Source organism: Tachypleus tridentatus, chromosome 5, assembly GCF_004210375.1.
Source record: "Tachypleus tridentatus isolate NWPU-2018 chromosome 5, ASM421037v1, whole genome shotgun sequence".
Taxonomy (NCBI): domain Eukaryota; kingdom Metazoa; phylum Arthropoda; class Merostomata; order Xiphosura; family Limulidae; genus Tachypleus; species Tachypleus tridentatus.
Window position 1 is genome coordinate 21871533 of NC_134829.1, and position 23713 is coordinate 21895245.

The 23713-nt window shown below is 35.4% G+C and overlaps 1 long non-coding RNA gene across 1 annotated transcript in view; it reads left to right on the forward strand.

Annotated features, from left to right (window-relative positions):
• The window catches only part of LOC143250686 (uncharacterized), a 77056-nt gene that overhangs the window by 22616 nt on the left and 30727 nt on the right, over nucleotides 1-23713 (forward strand). The window lies entirely within an intron of this gene.

Genomic DNA, 23713 nt, shown 5'->3' on the forward strand with positions numbered 1-23713 from the left:
AATAAACTTTGTCTTTGTATATATAAACACATCTGAATGTTGGATTATTTTTTAGACAAAATATGAGACAAACAGATACTCGACTTTTCAGGAATAGGAAGTAGCAACCATTGTTTTCGCGGTTATTCGGAGATAACGAATTACAGGAGAAAGAACAAATTAAAAAACAAAAAACAACTTGTGTTTCTGACCATGAGGACGTGTACTTGTTATTAATATTATTTTTATTTTAAGAATGGAAACCTATGTATTAGACTGAGGAAACTGACAAAGATGATTGGCTCAATGTGGCCTTCACTTGTCGTGGACATTTTTGACGCTTGGTCAAAATCCAGTTCACTATTTGGGCAAAATTTAAGTTTAATAGTTTTGAGACTAATTTGAACTTCAGGAATCGTACTTTGTTTCAATTTTAAAATTTTTATTGTTTTCCTGATAGGACAACGGTAAGTTTGAGGTTTTCCCCACGACATGTACAGCAGGTAGCCCAATATGGCTTTAATTTAAAATAGGTAAGAAAATAAACTTTTTTTTTGCACTAAAGTACGCACCAAGATCATATTAAATAAAGTGAAATCGTTTTACTTTAGTGTTTTCAGGCCCCATTTTGAAATCACCAGCAAAATTAACTACGTAAAAATATTTCTTACACACGTTACGCAACCAAGCTGAAAATATATCTTCTATAAATTAATATATGTATGTATTAAAACATTTTGAAACACACTAGGTTTCATTTAAGCACTGTGCTAGACAGTTCAGTTTTATACCTTTTATTGGAACCCAGTGTATGTATGTTAATAAATAATATGATGAACAAATTGACCACCAATAAGGTGGCTTACGAATTATATAGACTCCCAGTCCCATTGTTTGCACACTTTTAGTCCTATCTGCACATGTAATAGCGATACGCGAGTTGTTCTGTTCCAAATGCTTGTCTCGTCTTCGGGGTTGTCTCTCTCTTTATCCAACCATTATCAGCTAAGAAAATGAACGATGTTGGTGGTCACAGCCTTCTAATCCTGTTAACTTTTAGATCTGCCACAGAGAGGACCTACTTTAAACATGAGAGTGTTTCATTGTTGTATTAGTTATTTTTGCTTTCTTTTTATTTAAAACAGGTGCCAGAAATATAGTCTCGTGGTAATAATAAAGGCACGTGAAAAGAAAGAATGACAGGGAATTTTAACCATTTTCTCTAGCAGCAAATAAAATAACAAATATCAGTTTTGTTTTGATTCAGTTTAATATGTAACGGATTTACTATTCGATATTTATTTTCATATCGATGTTTGTTTCAGTTAAATATATATTTTAAAATGTGTGTAAGTTATAGTGTTAAATATGTGTTGCTAAATTCCCACCTATTCTTTAAATTTCTAGAAGATTCTCGAGTGTAATATATGTTTTACATAGTTATCAACAGAAATTTCTATACCCTCGCGTTAAAGTTTATAAACAGAAATGTCACGAAACAGTTTTATATTGGTTTTTTACAGTTAATGTATTATAATCCTCGAAAGCTATAACTGCTATAATACCTAATAAATGGACTCTATTATGAAATAAACATTTGGAAAGCATGAACTAGAATACAGAAGTAACGCAATTTGTCATGTTGATTAATATAACGTTATCATATAACTTAGTGTTTTTTATCATTTTAATGACAGCTGATAACAAATAATTTTAATATATATATATATATATATATAAGTCCATCCTAACAAATGCATTTATTGTTCAGGATTTTTTTTGTTTTGTTTTGTAAAACATTTTGTTGAGTGCTACACAAGAATATTTTCCGAGCCTTCTGCAGATTTCAATTTATAGACTATAAGTAAAGCATCTAATCAATGCTACTCGCTGCCAACTCTTTAGCTTCCCCTGTCAGACCATATCAGAAGATCTGACTGTTACTCCGATAACGTATTCGCATTTCAAAAGTGTGGAGCGCGATTTTCGTGTGAGGGATACTAACTGGACACGTACTATGGAACCTCAGATTCACAGCCTGGTACACCGATCGTTGAGCCACTTTTTATCTGTTCGTTAGTTTTGTAATACCATCTCGAAAAGTAAACATAGACCTAATTGGCCTTTGTACTCCATGTCGAATATTTGACGGCAGAATGTTTGCAGTCACTCGTGTAAAGCGTAGTGAAAATAAGTTAAAGATTTCGTAATTTTAAATATTATTTTACACATAAATTTCTCTTTGTGGTGTTATCTTTACTGGGTTTCAACCCCTTTTTTTAATTAAAGATCATACGATTCAATTTTCTCTATCGTCTGATATATCTATAAATTTTGCCTCCAAGCTTTGCCTAATTCGAAAATCCTCGTGCTCAAAGCATTAATCTACGCAATCTCATATTAACTGTGTAACATGGTGGCGTTCAATTAGCCGTGTAATCGGTACTCTAAGGAACAGCAGACTAGCAGGGGTGAGTTCTACTTATACCAAGCGCACGTGCAGTAATCACCCTGACATTCCGGTGTCAGGGAGGCTTCATTGTCCATCTTACGAGTCACCAATATTGTTACAGATCGAGCAGTAGTAGTGCAAGCGAATCATGTCAGCAAGAGACCATTGTTATTTGTCTGTACCTTCTCAGTGTTGGCCACCCGCCTCTTTCTCCCAGCGGCTGGAGAAACGAATTTGCAAGCCACATCATATGGTTTTATTAACTCTCATTGCCAAACTTGCTGCCTGCAATATGTATTCATGAGATAAGATATTGATTTTTGGTGGCCACGTTACCCCCTTCTTCCCCCCCCTTCCCTCATCTTCTCTTCTTCTCCTTGATACCTAAATCAGGATCCCGAATGTTTTACGCGTCTAGCGAGATCTAGCGAGATCCAATCTGGAAAAGCATCAGGAAAGCAGTTTCAGGCATCCATCAGATGAGGAGACTCCCTCCCCTCACTACGTTTCGCATTTATTTTAACCAACAAAGTTTGCAAAACCAACTATGCTCAATTGCACACAACCTACTACTCTCTACCCCGTCGAGTCTGACAAAAAAGGACGAACTGGGACCGAGGGTATGGCTTTCTGTTTACTTTGTCCGAATCGAGACAATAGAACAACCTTTTTCTGCACCTGCGCTTTCAAACAATGCGTATTAAAACTTTTAAATACACAGGCATAAAAATTATATAAAAAACAGCGTTAGGCTAAACCTCAGTTACATGAAGTAATGTGTAACAACAATAATTTGGATGAGCTACGCAATTTTAGGAATCGCATTTTTCATGACTGACTGTTGTATTGTGTGCTAAAAAGTAAGATGCGTTTGGAATAAATTAAGGTTAAAAGTTTCTTGTTTCTTGTACATTTTGATGAATAACCTGAAAAAATAAAAATTTGTTGTTGTTGTTGGAAGGGAGATACAAATTTTACGCGCAATTCTTACTTGATGTAACAAGAAAATATTCCTTTTATAATGTTGTTTAAAGTTATCTTTCGTCCACCATAATGAGCGTTTGTTTGCACAACATCTCTGTACTGAATATTTTATATAAATAAATTATTGACATAATTGTTACACGTTATTCAAATCCTGTATATTTACATATATATAGCGATAAGTAAAAACAACTCATAAGTTCCTTCCCTTTCTATAGGCCCGCCCAGCATGTCCAGGTGGCTTAAGGTGTTCGACTTGTAATCCGAGGGTGACGGGTTTGAATCCCGGTCGCACCAAACGTGCTCGCCCTTTAAGCCGTGGGGGGAGTTATAAGGTTACAGTCAATCCCACTATTCGTTGGTAAAAAAGTAGACCAATAGTTGGTGGTGGTTGGTGATGACTAGCTACTTCCCTTTTAGTCTTATACTGCTAAATTACGGAAGGCTAGCGGAGATAGCTCTCGTGTATCTTTGCGCGAAAATTCAGAACAAACAAACAATCAGATAGGAAATGGAATTCAATAAAACCGCATATAACTTAGTGACAAGTGTTGAAACGGTTAAACGTATAGGATTCGTGTTTGTGTTTTGTACGTTTCATGATGAATCCCACTGACTGACTTCGAGTTAAAGGTTCGATACACACATGGACAAGTACAATACTCTCAACTAATTAGAAAACGAACAGAAAGAGGTTATAACTTTGTGAGTGGCATAGGTTTTGTTTTCGTTGTTGTTAAAAAAGTTAACAACCAAGTACAATTCTACGAAACGTTGCTAGGTGCTTAAAAGATTGTTGGCTCGTGCTCAATGGAGCAGGAATTTTCAGCGTTTCAGTATGATATTGATCATGGTTTTCTATTCCAATTTTTCAAGAACACAATCTGGGGATTCGGGGCACTGTTAAATAGTCTTGGGGCACAAACCCTCTTGTCAGCGCCTAACGACGCCTCTGGTAATTCTATATATCTTTCGAGATGGAGACCAAAGTTAACTTAAGTTTCCCGTATGTTTTATTTTTATAAAAATTTGTCACACGCGCTTCCCATCTGACCAGGTATTTACTCTCGAACCGGAGACAATGGATGTAGCGACTTATATTTTATGCGTTCCGACATAAAACTTCTTATGTGATGTTTCAAAAAGAAAATAACCTACTTACGTGACCAGAATGAAAACGTAAAATACTAAAGTCCTTTATGTTTTAAAGTTCAATGGAAACACAAAAACTGTTTGTTTCAGATACCAGCGCAAAGCTACACAAGGGTTTGTTTGTTCGGTTTGTTTTGAATTTAACGAGGGCTACCTGCGCTAGCCGTCCCTATTTTTGCAGTGTGAGACTAGAGGGAAGGCAGATAGTCATCACCATCCACCGCCATCTCTTGGGCTACTCTTTCACCAAAGAATAGTGGGATTGACCATCACATTATAACGCCCCCACGACTGAAAGAGCAAGCATGTTTGGTGAGACGGGGATTCGAACCCGTGATCCTCAGACTACGAGTCGAGTGCCTTAACCACCTGGACATGCCGGGCCGCTACACAAGGCCTATAAGCGTCAACCGTCCCAAATGTTAAACTAACAAACTAGTTTGTCTGTTTTGTGAGCACAAACGTACACCATAAGCTACCTGTGCTTTACCCACGACGAGTATCAAAACCCGGTTTCTGGAGTTCTAAGTTCGCAGATATACCGATGTGCCACTGGGTGGGATTAACAAACAGAGAAAAGGCAACTAGCCAACAACAATTACCGTCAACATATTTTTTTCTCTGTTGTTTACTATTCTCATTGAAAAGTAGAAATTGATACGTCACTTTTATAAAGCACCAATAACCCTAAAATACAGAGCGCAATACTGTGGTAACGGGATGCAAATCAAAGATCTTCAAATCCACAATCCAACATGCTAACCATTAAGTACAAAGAGCAAAAAACAATACAGTTGAGACTGTTCAGTGTAACATCCATAGTCTAAGTTGTTTAAAATACATCACGTCAGGATTAGCGTCCGGTTATTTCTTTCCTTAAAGAGAATATGTTTCCTTAAAATCTTCATCTGTTCGGTTTTGTTTTTTTTTAATTTCGCACAAAGCTACTCGAGGGCTATCTATGCTAGCCGTCCCTAATTTAGCAATTTAAGACTAGAGGGAAGGCAGTTAGTCATCACCACCCATCGCCAACTCTTGGGCTACTCTTTTACCAACAAATAGTGGGATTGACCATCACATTATAACGTCCCCACGGCTGAAAGGGCGAGCACGTTTGGTGTGACGGTGATTCAAACCCGCAGCCCTCAGATTACGAGTCGAAAGCATTAACCCACCTGGCCATGCCGGGCCAAATCTTCATCTAAAAAGACAAGTCATTCGAACTTTAATTCTTCTGCAGGGTCATTTCCTGTACGTTATATCGAGAAGACACAGTTGTGTCTTTGTCTTTCTAGCAATGTTTACAATAGTTAACTACTAAGATACCAAAGATTCTGCTTATAAATACTTTGTCAAGGTTTGAAAAAATTTCTAATTTAAGATCTAAGTGAACCATATTTCTTTCGCTCCAATGCTAAACTTTCAAATTACTGACTAACTAATACCTCGTTCACTATCGACAGGGAATACATATTACATCACGTTGAATAATTTATTATTATTTTTACTTTTTAAAACACGTATTGAAAATAACTGATCAAGTTCAGTGGGTAAATTCGATTAGTTTGCATTCGAAAATATAAAGAATCCTTCGAAAGTAGTTGTTGTTGTTTTGAATTGAGCACAAAGCTACATTATGGGCTATCTTTGCTCTGCCCACCACGGGTATCGAAACCCGGTTTGTATCTTTGTAAGTCTGCAGACATACCGCTGAGCCACTAGGGGGCTCCTTCAAAACTAGACAGAGTAATTAATTGCAATATTGGCGATAATATGTTAAAATTTATTTGTGATTTATATATGTTATTAAAGAAATTTGTGCCTAATTAAGTCCCTGTCCTACACGAAATTTGTGCCTAATTAAGTCCCTGTCCTACACGAAATTTGTGCCTAATTAAGTCCCTGTCCTACACGAAATTTGCGAAAGGAAGAGCTTATAAAAATAGTTCAAAACACGATAACTCCAAATATTAATTCTAAGTTTAATATTGCACTTTACACTTTTAATTTAGTCTTCACTTATTTCGGCCCATCTACCGGTTTGATCAAATGAACTTTATTGTTATATTTAACAAAAAATGTGATAAAACCAGTTCATTTATTGATAAGGTTTGTTTTTTTATAAGTAGTATAAATTAGTTTTTGGTTCTACGCACTTAGTTGGGAAGGATTTCAAAACAACTTTGTGTTAAAATTGGTGGTTCAGTTAAAAACTATACATCTTTAAAATAGTTCTTTGAAATTAACCTCAACTCATTTTTCTTCTTAGCGATAATGAAGTTTATATCTCTGTTAATATTGATAATGTATAATATCTTACGTATAGTCTACATATCACAGATCATTTGATACTACTAAATATATTAGTGCAAGAAACATATAAGATAGAGTTTGTTATTTTTATTTTAGGGCGAATTTTTCTTATAACAGGACGTGTTGAAATCCACATTAAAATAACTTATGAATCTATACATTACATGTTAAATTGTTTTAACAGTGTTGAAAACGCTGACTTTGTGTGATTAATTCGACAAGATATATATTTCTGTTAATTTTTCCAATGGTCATTGCCAAGATGTATAAGGAAACGATTGAAATCGTGAGATGTCTCTGCTGGGTCAGTGGTAAATTTCTGGACATACAATACTAAAATCTGGAGTTCAATTCTCTGCAATAGATAAAGTACAGATAGATCGTTGTGTATATCTTTGTGCTTATGAACAGACAAATTAATCTTGTGAAGCGAGGTGCCTACTCCTCAGTATGTGATTATTGTCTAATTAAACACGAAAGACAGAAATACATCCACGTTGTAACGAATTTCAGTTGTAGCGCGTATCATTCTGATTGAAACGCAAAAAAAAACAAAAGCTGTGGGTATTTTGTACATTGTTACGACAGTATTGTTGCATACAATGTGCACGTAGCATATTGTTGTTGAAACGTAGCAGTTGTTGTTGTTTTGAATTAAGCACAAAGCTACATAATGGGCTATCTTTGCTTTGCCCACCAAGGGTATCGAAACCCGGTTTTTAGAGTTGTAAGTCTGCAGACATACCGCTGAGCCACTAGGGGAACAAATGTATGTGTAAACGTAGCAGACATATTTATATTAAATTATTCTTGATCATATTTCATATTTTCATTCATCATTTACATTTCATCTTTTTTATCCTTGGAACAGATAAAATTTTAAAAATAAACACAAAACGTTCATTATGAAGGCTGTTTATCATCAATATATTTATGTATTATATATGCAGATGTAAAAATAACTTTCTGGGACAGGCACTCATTTTTTTTAGTTGACAAACGGAATCTTGTAGTCTTCAAACCTTGAATTTTGCGAACTTTAACAAACAATCATATATGTAAATAAACGTTACTTTAGGGCTCGTCTTCTTGTCTGTCTGTCATGATTCTTTTATATAATGGCCTTGCTGCAAATGACGATTATAACACATTCTCCTTTGCTGTCATTCGTGATGGTTCAGAATTAGCTCAGACTACAGATGGCGATAGAAACGCAATCACTACAGTTCTGCCTTCTTACGAAACTCGAGTCTCACTACAACGCATGAACAAAAATCCGTTGTTAGTTTTACAGCGTTGCAAAAGACCGTGCCAAATGAATACAAAAACAAAATAATCCAGATTTTGGTATTTTTTATTTCTTACACAACTGTAGAATTTAGAGATATAAATGCTTATATTTGTGTTTAATAAACTTATTCTAAGTTTATGCTACAGTCAGTAAAAAAAACCTATAAAGAGGGTGCGAACGGCTGATGTTACAGTCCGTGTAACTCCTATCATTGTATAGGTTTAGCTCTTATTCATTTTAGAAGTATTATGACCATGCATGACTTGTATACTTGTATTATTACCTGGGCAAAGTAGAACATACAATCCAACATCATAATTACTGAGTATAAATGGCTGGGCATGGCCAGCTGGTCAGGGCACTCTACTCGCAATCTGGGGTCGCGAGTTCTAATCCCTTTCACACCAAACCTTACAGTCGTGGGGGCGTTATTATGTGTTTGTCAATCTCACTATTCGTCGGTAAAAGAGTAGTCCAAGAGTTGGCGGTGGGTGGTGACGACTAGCTGCCTTCCTTTTAGTCTTACACTGCAGAATTAGAGACCGCTAGCGCAGATAGCCCTTGTGTAGTTTTACGCGAAATTAAAGAAAAAACAAACAATGAGTAGAAAGAGCACAAAAGAAAACAGTTGAGGCGTTTCAGGGTGACATCTATAATTGTAGTTGTTGAAAATACATCGCGTACGCATGAAACATGTGCAACCCAAAAGGATTGACGTCTGGATATTTCGTTCTTTGCAAGGTGAGGTTAATATATCTATTTTAAAACACAAATTGTTTTCATTTTGAACCGTCACAGGAATATGAGGTTATATGATCCTAACTATGGTTTAATATTGATTCTTCGACGATGTTACACGTGTACATTACATAGAAAAGTTGCATATCGAACCATAATAGGCGCTACATGATTAACCGTTTAAACAAAAATAAAAACAAAAAAATATATATTCCGTATTTAAATCAAGTAGCCAACAAAACATTCGCAGGTTTTATAAGATATCATTTATTGTAAGAATGTATAGAGGATGAAAACACTGAAAAAACATCTCGATCTCAAAGAAGAGTTTTAAGACGCCCTCTGGCTGGAATTTTCGAGGTAAAATCCAATCACACCAAAGGTACTGAAAAAGATAACACTCAGCGCATATGACAAAATCCAACAACAAATAAGCGACAGACAGACACACTGGACAGTTGACATTTTAAACGATTTAATAATTTCGTTGCGTTAGGCCCATTAAGAAGAGTGGTTCCTTCTTTATGAAGGAGAATGAGGCCCAACAACAGACAAATGTATTTTGATAACATCTTTAGAACAGAGACATTTTAAGAATAATTGGCGTTAAGGTTCTCTTTATGTGATTGCAATATCTACTGAACAATAGCGTAATGTTGTTTGCTACTGCTGCAGTATATACAAACAATAAAGAGCTGTTTGTTCTTACGTTGCAATAGGCATCAAACAGTAGCGTACTCTTTATCTTCTATTACTACAATATGTACCAAACTATAGTGAATTGTTGTTTGCCACTGCTACAAATATATACCAAAAAATAGTGTACCATTTATTGTCTGCTACGGCTGCAATAGGTGTTAAACAACAGCGAACTGTTATGTGCTGCAACTGTAATAGTTAGCAAACAACAAACAGTTGTCTACTGTTGTCGAAATTGGTACCAAATAACAATGTGGTATTAGCTGCTACTGACGTCTCTAAAACCGTGTTTGTTATTTCAGTTTAATAAGTGAAAATTTGAAATGAACATTCGCAAAGTATTTTCAAGTAGGGCCCAGCATGGCCAGGTGATTAAGGCACTCAAGTCGTAATCTGAGGTACTCGCGGGTTCGAATCCCCGTCACACTATACATTCTCACCCTTTCAGCTGTGGGGCGGTTTTAATGTGACGGTCAATCCCACTATTCGTTGGTAAAAGAGTAGCCCAAGAGTTGGCGGTGGGTAGTGATGACTAGCTGCCTTCCCTCTTGTCTTATACTGCTAAATTAGAGACGACTAGCGCAGATAGCCCTCGAGTACCTTTGCGCGAAACTCAAACCAAACCAATTTTCAAGTAAACACGTATTAATGAATTAATTAAAGAGAATATGACACTTCAACAGAAACAAAATAAAACAAATGATTCTAGATCCTAAAGAACGTGCTTAAAGTTTATTCTTGTTGTGCCATAAGAGACCCATAAATTATTTCTCCTGCATCTGTGTTTTGTAGAGACATCTGCTGAGATTGTCTCATGTGCCAACAGCTGTTGGTTAGTCTTAGCCCCAGTTTACAGCACAAAACAGTCGACCTAAGCTGTCTGTACTCTTCTAAGGTCGATTTGAGTACTAAGAAAAACCTAGCATATAAGTTTGATTGTTCAAAATTCAGCATGCGTTAATAACAATCAGACACTTTACTCTCCTATGACCTAAAATTTTGGAACAATCTAGAGTATAAGAGCCAACCTAAGGCTAAAATATGACACTTTGTTTTATATAATCATCGTCTAACTTGTACGTACGCACTTGGGATGTAGAAATCCATGCAAGATACAGAAACCTACGTTTGATATAAACACCCAAGCATGACACAGAGGCCCATGTGAAACGGAGATATCCAACTATAATGCACATGAGCGCTAAGGACTTACACATCCATGTAAAAAGTACACACTAGTACAGGATGTAAAGGTTCAACTAGTGTGTATATACACAAAATGATTACCCTTGTACTGCAGATATGGAAAACGTTTTTTTTTTTCAGTTATTTCATGCGTGTATAACCACATACTTTTACAAGCCTATTAATACTTACTTGTTGACAAAATCGTTCATTTATGGTCACTCATCCACAAGTTCATGAGTGAAAACTTACAGATATATTTTCAATAATCAACTTCCAAATGTATATATATATAATATTCAAGCTTGATGAAAACAACAAATAGCCTGATTACCTATCATATTGTTTCCCAAACTTCCTCAACGCAATGTTTTTGTTTGTTTAAAACATTCCTCAAATGTATTCTAGAAATATTTTTGCTAGCCTCTCCTCATTTGAAAGTGGTAGACAGGACGGAAGACAGGTAGTCAATACTAACTACTGCTAACACTTGGGTTATTCTTCATCAACGAATTATGGGATTGATCGTCACGTTATAACGCCTCTACATCATGTTCAGTGATGGGATTAGACTCAAGATCACCCAGAGCATTCAGAATTCTGACCCAGACCTTCATCCAATAATTCTACAGATACTGGGTAGAGTACTGAGTATCTGTCACCGCCATCCTAACATTTATATATAGAAGTCTCATTTTGGAACTCTATGACCAAGTGCCCTTATTCACAACAATTCTTTTTCTGAAATGCATAATTTTATCAAATAGGTTTCCTACGATTAAACAACATTTTTATTCCTTTTCTAAAAAACAAATAAACTACAAAATAGTAAACAATAAAGATAAATATCCACACCCACACTACTTCAACAGAAATTCAAAAGTTCAATAAGTTAAACATAAATAAGCGTATTTTAATTGTTTGTTTGTTTTTGAATTTCGCGCAAAGCTACTCGAGGGCTATCTGCGCTAGCCGTCCCTAATTTAGCAGTGTAAGACTAGTAGGAAGGCAGCTAGTCATCACCACCCACCGCCAACTCTTGGGCTACTCTTTCACCAACTAATAGTGGGATTGACCTTTAAATTATCACCCCCCACAGCTGAAAGGGCGAGCATGTTTGATGCGACCCGGATTTGAACCCGCGACCCTCGAATTACGAGTCAAACGCCTTAACCCACCTGGCCATGCCAGGCCTCATTTTAATTGTATTCTGTTTCTTTCTTTTGGCAACATGATACAGTTCCTCTCAGTGTCGTTTTCACCATAAAACTTCGTAATGATCTTATGCTGTTAAAAACACAGCTCCACAGCTGGCTTTCTTTACACACCGCAAGCATCGTACCCTCAAATTTTAAATCATATTCATATCATGATTGGCCCTTAAGTTTTTTGCTGAAAGGGCATCGGATATTACCATGATAATACAAAAACTTGAAAGTTAGGAGTGAAAGAAAACAAACGTAATTTCATTTTTATGGGAACATCACAAATGTTTCCCTGTTGCTGGGATAAATATTTCTGCCATTGTATGGAAATAAAAAATAGAAGAAAGTTTGAAACATCAGAAGATAAATGTAATTATTGTTATTTGTGTGGTTTGGTTTATTTTTGAATTTCGCGCAAACGAACAGTGGGATTGACCGTTACATTATAACGCCCCCACGGCTGAAAGGACGAGCATGTTTGGTGTGACGAGAATTCAAAACCCGCGATCCTTGGATTACGAGTTGAGTTCCTTAACCACCTGGCCATGCCAGGGCCTCATTTGTATGTGCAACTATAACAGAAGCTCCCCTATCGTCAGCATAAAAATTTCTGCCATTGGCGTGGCAAAAAACAACATAAAAGTGAAAAGTTTGAAATATTAAAAGCCACATGTAATTATTATTATTATTTTTGAAAGTATAACAGAAATTCCCCTATTGTGAGCATAAACATTTATATCCTTGATATGAGAGGTAAAATGGAGGATGCGTGAAAAACTAGAATTTGTAATAGATAAATTATATGATTTTTTGTTTCACGTAGCGCCGTAAAATGTAAGAACGCTTGTAGCGTTGACATAGCAAAAACACGACAAACAAACAAAAACTGAAAATATAAAAAGTAAAGGGAGATAAAACTGATCTCTGGGGATACCACACAAGTTCTCCTAATTTCAGAATGAAACTTTCTAATGCTGGTTAAGGCCTTCGAAATCCAGAGAAAAGTTTATATTCATGTTTCTTTTAGTAAACAGAAAATATTTATACAGCGTAAAACATTGTAAACCATCCCTTTGGCCGAGTTACCTCGAAATACTGTGGATAGTTAGATTGAATTTTTATTATCCTTGTATATGTCTTCCATCAAAATAAATAAATATATACTTTCAGTGAAGAATAAACTAAATCTCTGAAACTTAAAGTATTTAATATTAAACACTAATTCCATAATTTTAAAACATTTTCAATATTTTAAAATTTATATAAAAATTATTCTTTAAATACACTAAGACTTTTAAATCTACGAATTTAAAGTGCTAAAATCAGGGATTTGATTCTCTCTCGACAGACACAGCTTGCTGTAAGAAAAACACGCATAAGCACTAAAACTTGTTATTGTCGCGAGACTTAAGAAGGACGGGATGTCTGTATGGTGTCAGCACAATATCGTCGGTTTTATGTTGTGCTGCCATCTCTTGTCCAGTTGTTCAACTATTTTAAAAACCTATAAAAAACAACTTGAAATAATGTGTTGCGGAAAAGGTAGGTATGGGAATTAAAAAACTTTAATTAAAATATAGTACAAGAAAATGCTTCGACGCTCTTATCGTCAGGTTTAACAGAGACAGTTGGAAACTGTTTTGGTTAACCTGAAGACGACCTAAGAAGGTCAAAACATTGTTCTTGTGTGTAACTTTAACTAAAGTTTTTAAAACTCAAACCAGTGGATATCTGCAATATATTTTTACCTCGAGCGACTTTTTCTTCATCATGAACTTGAAAATAAATTGTTTTTGTTTTTTTAAATGTTCATCAAAATCTATGCTACCATTTTAATTTGATTGTTTGTTTTTGAATTTTGCGCAAAGCTACTCGAGGGCTATCTGCGCTAGCCATCCCTAATCTATCAGTGTAAGACTAGAGGGAATAGATGACCTTAAAGCTGTACACTGGATGCGTTAACAAAAAGCTGGTTTATCGTAACTTAACCGATTTCATGTTCTGTTATGTGGTTTTTTCCATTTTCATGGATAGTTCAAAACAACTTGTTTCCGGTTTTACTATTGTTTCAAATTTATAGACAATTATTTTCTAGACTTTGAAATATATTTCATGTTGATACAGCTTCTACATATTGCAACTCGCTCGAATTTGTTTGTATTTTGTTTTGAATTTCACGCAAAGCTATTCGAGGAATATCTGCGCTATCCGTCCCTAGTTCAGCAGTGTAAGACTAGAGGGAAGGCAGCCAGTTATTACCACCCACCGCCAACTCTTAGGCTACTCTTTTACCAACGAATAGTGGGATTGACCGTACCATTACAACGCCCCAACGGCTGAAAGGGCGAGCAGGTTTGGTGCAACTGGGATTCGAACCAGCGACCCTCGGATTACGAATCGAATGCCTTAACACACTTGACCATGCCGGACCCTTCTCAAACTTATTTCAAAATTAAGGTGGCATTACTAATTGCATTAAAATACGTATTTATTGTAGCGTCATGTAATTATATTTTAACTCTATTATAGAAAAAAAAACTATATTAAAATGTTACGATTCACATTTACATAGTTGATTATTTATTAAAGGCGTCAATGATTTTGACTAAAACTCTCTATGTGTTACGTGTTTCCACGCGCTTCCAAGTAATATATAAGATTGGATTTAGTTAAGACTATTAATGGCTTTAAGAAACTTTTAATTCTGTAAATGTGAAACGTTGCATTTTCATTAGTTTTTTTATCATTTTTATATAAGCATTGTACAAGTCCCAGTCATTCATACTTATGGTATAATTCTAACAGATACGGCTGTATTTAGTAGTTTTATTGTTTGTTATATTGCATTGCAAAAAATGCAAAAAGTCTGAAAACTCTTGGCCTCTGCATGGCCAGATGTTTAGGGTTGATTGACTTGGAACCTGCAAATCACGAGTTCGAATTTCTGTTTCACCAAACATGCTCGCCCCTTCAGCTGTGGAGACGTTATAATCTGATAGTCAATCGCACTATTCGTTGGCAAAAGAATAGGATAAGAGCTGGCGACGGTTGGTAATAACAAGCTGTCTTATCTCTTGTCTTTCACTGCTAAGTTACGGACGACGAGTGTAGATAGCCCTCGTGTAGCTTTGCGCGATATTTAAAACGAACAAACAACAAAGAGCCCCTGACGAAATAAGTTAAAAACTCCAATTTCCACACGATATATAGTATAGGTTAGACACGTGGAATCTTTTATTTTTTGTGGAGTTTTATAAATTTGAAGTTTTGAAATTTTGAAAATATTTCATTATTATACATTTTAATAAACGTACACATGCTTACATTTGTGGTAAATTTTAATTGGTAATTTGTTTTTCTTTTTATATCGTTCGCCCCCCGCTAGTACAGCGGTAAGTCTACAATTTACAAAGCTAACATCAGGGGTTTGATTCCCCTTGGCGTGTTCATCAGATAGCCCGATGTGGCTTTGCTATAAGAAAAAACAAAACAAAACACACACACGCACACTCTTATATCGTTTAAGAAAATTCCATAAAGTTTTTATTTCAGAAAACTGTAAATGTAATTTGTGTTTCGGTTCGAAAAAATACCTTATTCTGTTATATAGTCTTCACTTAAAAATCACTGGTGAACACTAAATATAACTGTTTTACTATACAAAAACTATAACAAAACAAATAAACTGTTATATAACATGTTCTTCTTGGAGGTATATGTAACATGAAGGGCGTCTTTAAGAATCACAGTAGACAGATGTTTTCAGTGTCTCCGTTTAGTGCATATAGATGTGAGTTTCTTGATTTCCATGTCATACAAATGTCTATTTAGAACATATGTTTTGTTGCTTCTGTTATTTTGAATAATAAACACGTATTAGAAAACAGGCATTCTCAACATATCTATCTAGAAGGCATATGTATCCAAACTATCTCACGGTGGGACAGAGGTAACTTTAAGGAATTACAATGTTAGAATTTGAGGCTAGATTATCCGCGATGGCCGTTTCTGATAGCTTCGTTTGGTTTATTTTTAATTTCGCGCAAAACTACTCTAGGGCTATCTGCGCTAGTCGTCCTTAATTTAGCAGTGTAAGACTACAGGGAAGGCAGCTAGTCATCACCACCCATCGCCAACTTTTGGGCTACACTTTCACCAACGAATAGTGGAATTGACCGTGACATTATAACGCTCCCAAAGATGAGAGGGCGAGCATGTTTGGTGTGACGAGGATTCGATCCCTCGACCCTCAAATTACGAGTTGAACGCCTTAACCCACCTGGCCATGTCGGGTCAGTCTATTTTAAGTATATCTGACTTATAGAAGCACAATCTATAAATATCTGTTCCGTAAACATTTATTTTCAGAATACGTGAGTATCAGTATTTATGTTTAACATTTTTCTTTCAGGAAACCTTATAGGAACGTCACTTGTAGATACCACGAATAATCGTTCATTTTTTTTTCAGTGGTGATTATGTTCCATGTATTACTTCTAAAGACTGGATTTTCCTTTACAATCATGATTGACACACTTCTTCTTAACGTGAGATCAATATTTTCAGAGCACAGCCATTTAGAGAACAGCCATTCCAGTGGGTATTTTTTGTGTGTTTGGTTTTTTTTATTCTTATGCAGGTTTTCATAAACCGACTAATGTTCTGGTAGCCGGAGTGCAAATCACCTTTATGTAAGAATAATGACGCAATAACTGGTCATACGATAGGAATTTATTGCAAACTTGAACTGAAATTCATCCTTGGCTGATTCAAAAAGAAGATAAAAATAATGTAAAGACTGAAGTCTTTAGTCCTGTCTGTGTGAAACAAGACCAATGATTACTTCACTCAGACAGGATGAATGTATAGAATATATGACTGTGTTACGCTGTGGGAAGAGATCTTGATGAGAATAGAACCTGATCTAGATCAATGGTTCTCAACCATTCGTTTTTTGTTCTGAGCCCCTTTGTAAACACTGACGATCACGATCAATTTACTAGCGTTAGTGTATAAAGTGTCTGGTGTATTAAGTACTTACGGAATATATGAATACAACAACTGTTATCTATTTGCTAAATATGTTCGCTACCATTACACATTCTGACGACCCAATTTGAGATCGTGAACCATGGGTTGAGAAAGATTTATAATTACTGAGAAGCTTAACCACAGTATACCTCTCACAGAATGCACTTTTCACTCACGTTACTTTGGTCAGGTCGTAAGTAAAAGTAGGAGATCACTATCTCCAGATACTCCTAAGTTTCTAGATATGAAAATTAAAAAACTAAATATTATTTTTGTCCATTGACACCTTCCATGGTAATGCTCATCAATACCAAAGAAAAATAACATTTTACAGTGTCACCAGCACAATAATAATATGTAACAAAGCACAACCTACTTAAAACCATTCTGAATATCAAATACGTCATACCAAACAAAGTTTGGTGTGCCCAACGTTTTCATTTGTTTATTTTTATTTAATTCAAAACATATTTGCAAATTTTCATTTCCGTCTCATCTTTGGATATCTGAATTACAGGCTTTCCATTTTTAGATTGTTGTATTTGTGATGGCTCCTATATATTTACATAGTCTGAGCTTGTTTTATGTTTCTATACTTTTGTTTTCTCAGCTGTGAACTTATTTATTTAATTCTTACTTGTCTTGAAAATGAAAATATCTGGAGTCTTAAACTAACTAATAGAAAGAGTTTGTTTGTTTTTTTAATTTCGCGAAAAGTTACACCAGGGTTATTTGCGCTAGCCGTCCCTAATTTAACAATGTAAGACGAGACGGAAGGCAGCTAGTCATCATCACCTACAGATAACTCTGGGGCTACTTTTTTACCCACGAATAGAAGAATTGACCGCCACATTATAACACTCTCACGGTTAAAAGGGCGATCATGTTTGGTGTGACATGGATTCGAACCATCGACCCTCGAATTACGAGCCAAGTGCTTTAACCACCTGGCCATGCAGCGCCGTTTTGGTTTTATATCTCGCACTAACTGTCTTCCCTGTAGTCTAACACTATTAATTTAGGGACGGCTAGCACAGTTAGCCCTTGCGTGAAGTCCAATATGCAAACAAAGAAACATTCTACAACCTAAAATTTAAACAAAACCTAAACGTTATGAATGTTATTGCATACAATACAAATAATGTTGGAAACCTTCTAAGCAGTTTGGCAACGAATTTTCACTATGCAAGTTTAAAATACTGTCCTGTGGTTAAAGGGTTAACTTTCTACAGATAATTACATTAAGTTAAGTTATAAATTTAAATTGTATATAATTGTTTGGATCAATTGACTTATTTTTAATCACTTATTTCTTGTGCTTTGTACTGACTCTTATATGTTTTACGACACTCATGATTGGCCTGTAATGGCTACGTGGTTAGGAAGCTTGATTCGTATTAATCTGAGAGTCGTAGGTTCGAATCTCCGTCATACAACACATATTCGCCCTTTCATACATGATTACGTTATAAAATGACGGTCAATCCCTGTATTCATTGCTAAAAGAGTAGTCCAAGAGTTGGCGGTAGGTGGTGATGACAAGCTGCCTTACCTCTAATCTTATACTGCTAAATTAGGGACGACTAGCTCAGGTAACTTTGCATGAAATTAAAAGGACAAAAAAACAACACACCTGAACAAATTCACAGGTGCAACAACATGCATAAAAATAGCTGTTTACATGTATACTGTCATGGATAACACCAAAACAGTACTGTCGTGTTTATATATATATATATCAGTATTGTATATTATTGTATATGATTATAATATCACACAGGATTTATGATAACTCACGTGTGGAAAGTGCAAAGATTTTACATCATTATCTTTGTTTGTGCTGCCATCTATGCATCAATAAATGCAACGTTTTGTCTTGATATTATGAAATAAAAAATCCCAAGCAGAATTCAGTTAAAGTAAGATTTTTTAAGATAAAATCTTTCTATTTGGGTAAGTTTTTGTATTATCCAATTAAGCACACATTAATTGGTATACACTTATGCTAACACAGGCTAAGTACATTGACAACTACAAACGCTGCCAAATCATCACTATACTGTGTTACCATCTGTGGTCAAATCAATTCACTCATTGCAGTCAGCATCACAGAAAAACAAATGTAGGTAAAAGTCAGTGAAACAAAGTTTTTCGCTGTGATTTATCCAAAAGTGGTGAAGGGCATAATTATTTTATTGTAAAAGTGAAATTGGTGTACACGCATCATACACATTTACTAAATACTAGTTACGGTCTTCCTTGTCCCATTCATGAGATTGTTTCTTGTATCAACATCTTGTGAATGCTCATGGTGGTCCATTTCACAATACATAGTTTTGTTACAATCAGTTCACTTAGGATTAAGAAACCTTATTTGAATTAGCTGATACTATGCGTTTTTCACTTCACAAGTTATCAGATTAGGAATAAAAAGTGCATCTGTACACCATCACCCTACACAGCTCATCAAATAATTGAAATCTAAAATCAGCTCTTTGGTCAATGAAGATTTTCCAGGTGCTACTAAGAATTCTAGTCATTAGTCAACCAACGTGTCAAGAATGGACTGTACTAACATAGCAAACAATAGATAAGATTTGGTCATCCAGTTCCTACAATTATCAGCTGTATCTAGAGCAACAATTTGAAAAAGAAAGTCAGCAACTCTCTGATGGAGTTCACTACGTTTTGGTCTGATATTCCACTGGACAACACTTATGATATTTGCTCTATGTCTCAAATTGAATACATTCAGAAAAACAAACCTTTTTGTATATTATCACGCACACGTGTAAAAAATAAAATGGTTACCTTCTGTCCTTGTATTGTGCAAATTCTAATTTTTTGCTTCCTCTTCAGCAGTTTTGGTCACTAGCTGCATCAGGATGGTGTATCATGTCTCGATGAATTATAACAATAGTACAGCTCATTTATTTTCGCTTGACTGTTCTTACAGGTCTGAGGGGATTTTAATCTGCACTGCTTATCTACATGTCCCTCAGTGGCTTAACGGTATGTCTGCGGACTTATAACGCTAAAAACCGGGTTTCGATACCCGTGGTGGGCAGAGCACAGATAGCCCATTGTGTAGCTTTGTGCTTAATTCAAAACAACAACCACAACTTATCTACATTCAAAGAATCTCACTTCTCACTAGCTTTTTAACCTTGTGAGTTTTAACGTTCCTTAGCAAGTTTAACCCTAGTTTGTTAAGCTCTACCTAACGATTCTAACAGCAGTTCGTTGATTGAAAAGTGTTATCGTAGGAGGTAAATATTACTTAATAGACAGGCACAAGTCGCTGTATAATATGAGCTTTAAATATCACAGTATATCTTTTGGTATTGTTTCTAATAATAAAAGGACATGTCTTTGAGTCTGTTTATCTTTGTGTGTGTTCACCATAACTCCAAGAGAAAAAAATCTAGAAACCTGCAATTTTGCACACATATTAAACGGAACCTGAGTGTGTGCACTTGAGCATTATTATTTACCAGCGTACAAGTATACATCGTTTTATGCAAAACACCACATAGAAAAGAAATGTGGCTGCATAGTTCCAAGAACAAAGAACCTAGAAACCTGAAATTCTGCATCTATAATAAGTGGATCATCTGGATGTAAACTTAGGTATTACTATTTATCTTATCCACATGCTTGCTCGCACGCTCATATTTTTAATGAAGCAAGCTAGTGAAAAAATACATACAAAGAAGTCTTTCCTAATATTATAAATACAAATTGCAGACAGACAGACAGTGAGCGTACCTGCGTTCTTTAGATATATAACCACCATTTATTCAAGAGGAATAAACCTAGAAACCTGAAAGTTGGCACCTATATTAATTCAACCCTGAGGGTGTGCAACTGGGTATTACTTATCTTATTTTATCGACATGACTGCGCGCATGCGCTTGCTCATTTTTTTAATGAGGCAAGCTACCAAAAATCGAATCGAAAAGAAGTAGTTCCTTGTATAGCAACATATAATATATAAAAAAGGCCAGTGTATTTTGGTAGCAATGCGTTCCAATAGTAGCTTTCATGTAATGTTGCATAGCAACAAAAGTATATACGGTATACTTCTCTGCTAAAATTTGTTCAGAATACACACACATTCTATCAACCTAATAACCCAAGCAAAACCAAGTACTTTCGCTGTGCGTATAATACCAGGAATCATGAATGATTAATTACAAGAGATAAAGGAAAGGTATAATCTAATATTGTTGGGCTAAAACATTAAAAAAGACATTTCTTTGTAAACAACAACAAAAAACATAACTATGCTGGCATGAGTCGCCTCAACCTCACTAACATAACTGTTGTATTTTCTTATTTCATTCGGAAAGTTATTCAATATGTGGCTTTGGAACACAAGAGAGATTCAAAACATTCGTATTTAGTTTCAGTTTATATAAAGAAAGTAATAGCAATGCATACGATTAAGTTTCCGTTTAAATACGATTAAATGCATCCGTTTCGTTTCATTTAGAAGTAGGGTTGTTTACACTGTATTTGTCTATTTTATTTGTTCTATATCTTTTGCCCCCGCTTGTACAGCGGTATGTCTCCGGATTTACAATGCTAAAATCAGGGGTTCGATTCCCCTCGGTGGGCTGAGCAGATAGCCCTTTGTGGCTTTGCTATAAGAAAAACACACACACAAACACACTCTATATCTTTTACATAATGGAAAAAATAAATATTAGCTGTATCTAACGTTAACAGATGGCAGCACATTGCAAATTAATTGATTCTAAAATGTCTCAGTTATTTCTTTAGATATTTATTTTAATGTATTAGTAATTTTTATAGTTTAGCAGGAATAACCATCATTTAACGGGTTTTTTTTATCAGGTTAACTTATTACAGTCTGATTGGAAGAAACTTACTCTCCAATTTTTCTCGTCGTATCACCAAATATCTACATACTGAACAAAATTATCTTACGAGACTTTCATAAACAAGTGGCGAAAGATGTTATGTGACATTTATCACTACGTCACGATTCACAAAAAGAATGGTTACTTAATCCATTTGCAGTCTGAGTTATTATTCGTATATTGTTCAAATAAACAATTGTAGTAATATTTAGCTATTATATCAGTTTAAATTTACGAGCCAATCCAGCATCTTTTAGCACTAAGCCCAGGATTGGCAACAAAGGTGTCATTCTGGAAACCGGTGATTTAGGTTTACTTTGATATATATATCGATGAATGGAGCTCGGCAAAACTTCTAAAATGTAAAAGAAAAAAAAAAAACAATAACAACTAAATATTAATGTAAATGAGAGATGATGAAAAATTGTTTGTTTGTTTGTTTTGAATTTTACACAAAGCTACTCGAGGGCTATCTGTGCCAGCCGTCCCTAATTTAGCAGTGTACGACTAGAGGGAAGACAGCTAGTCATCACCACCCACCGCCAACTCTTGGGCTACTCTTTTACCAAAACCAACGAATAGTGGGATTGACCGTCACATTATAACCCTCCCACAACTGAAAGTGCGAGCATGTTTAGTGTGACGGGGATTCGAACCCGCGACCCTTAAATTATGAATCAAACGCCTTAAACCACTTGGCCATGCCGAGCCCATGTATGATGTGATCACATTTAGTATTGTGGTGGTCACTAGGAGTAATTTACATCCCGTGATCCCATAACATTGGATGTCAATAACAGGATGTCAAGGGTTTGTTTGAGCAGATAGTCTAATCTGGCTTTGCTTTAAAAGAAACAAATAAATCTGTGACAAACTTGCAGCTTCTATGATCCACATTCCTCATTATCTATTTATCCAATCATTTCCAGTTATGGCTTCGTTCTCTTCGTTTTTCTCTATTTCTCACAAACTCTTCCTCAGATGTGCTTTATTCTCACAATGTGCCAATGATGATATGTTCCTTTTAATGAAATATTTCAACACTATTCGTTAAAAATCGGTTTTACATTACATTTTTAATTATTCGTCCAGTCCACGATTTTCTCATCGCTCTCCTGTAGCAACTTTGAAACTGTACTATTTTCATCATTTTTCTTTAATGTTCAACTTTCGCAACTGTTAATAGCTATGTGAACAAAACTTTAATGATATTCTTCGATATTTCCACACAGTCATCATCTCTACCATACTCTTTATCATTGTTAACTTTCTCGTGAGCTCTATAGAACATCCTACACTGCTGTAATCATTGATCGTAGTGGAAATATTTCCACACAGTCATCATCTCTACCATACCCTTTATCATTGTTAACTTTCTCGTGAGCTCCATAGAACATCCTACACTGCTGTAATCATTGATCGTAGTGGAAATATTTCCACACAGTCATCATCTCTATCATACCCTTTATCATTGTTAACTTTCTCGTGAGGTCCATAGAACATCCTACACTGCTGTAATCATTGATCGTAGTGGAAATATTTCCACACAGTCATCATCTCTACCATACTCTTTATCATTGTTAACTTTCTCGTAAACTCTATAGAACATCCTACACTGCTGTAATCATTGATCGTAGTGGAAATATTTCCACACAGTCATCATCTCTACCATACCCTTTATCATTGTTAACTTTCTCGTAAGTTCTATAGAACATCCTACACTGCTGTAATCATTGATCGTAGTGGAAATATTTCCACACAGTCATCATCTCTACCATACTCTTTATCATTGTTAACT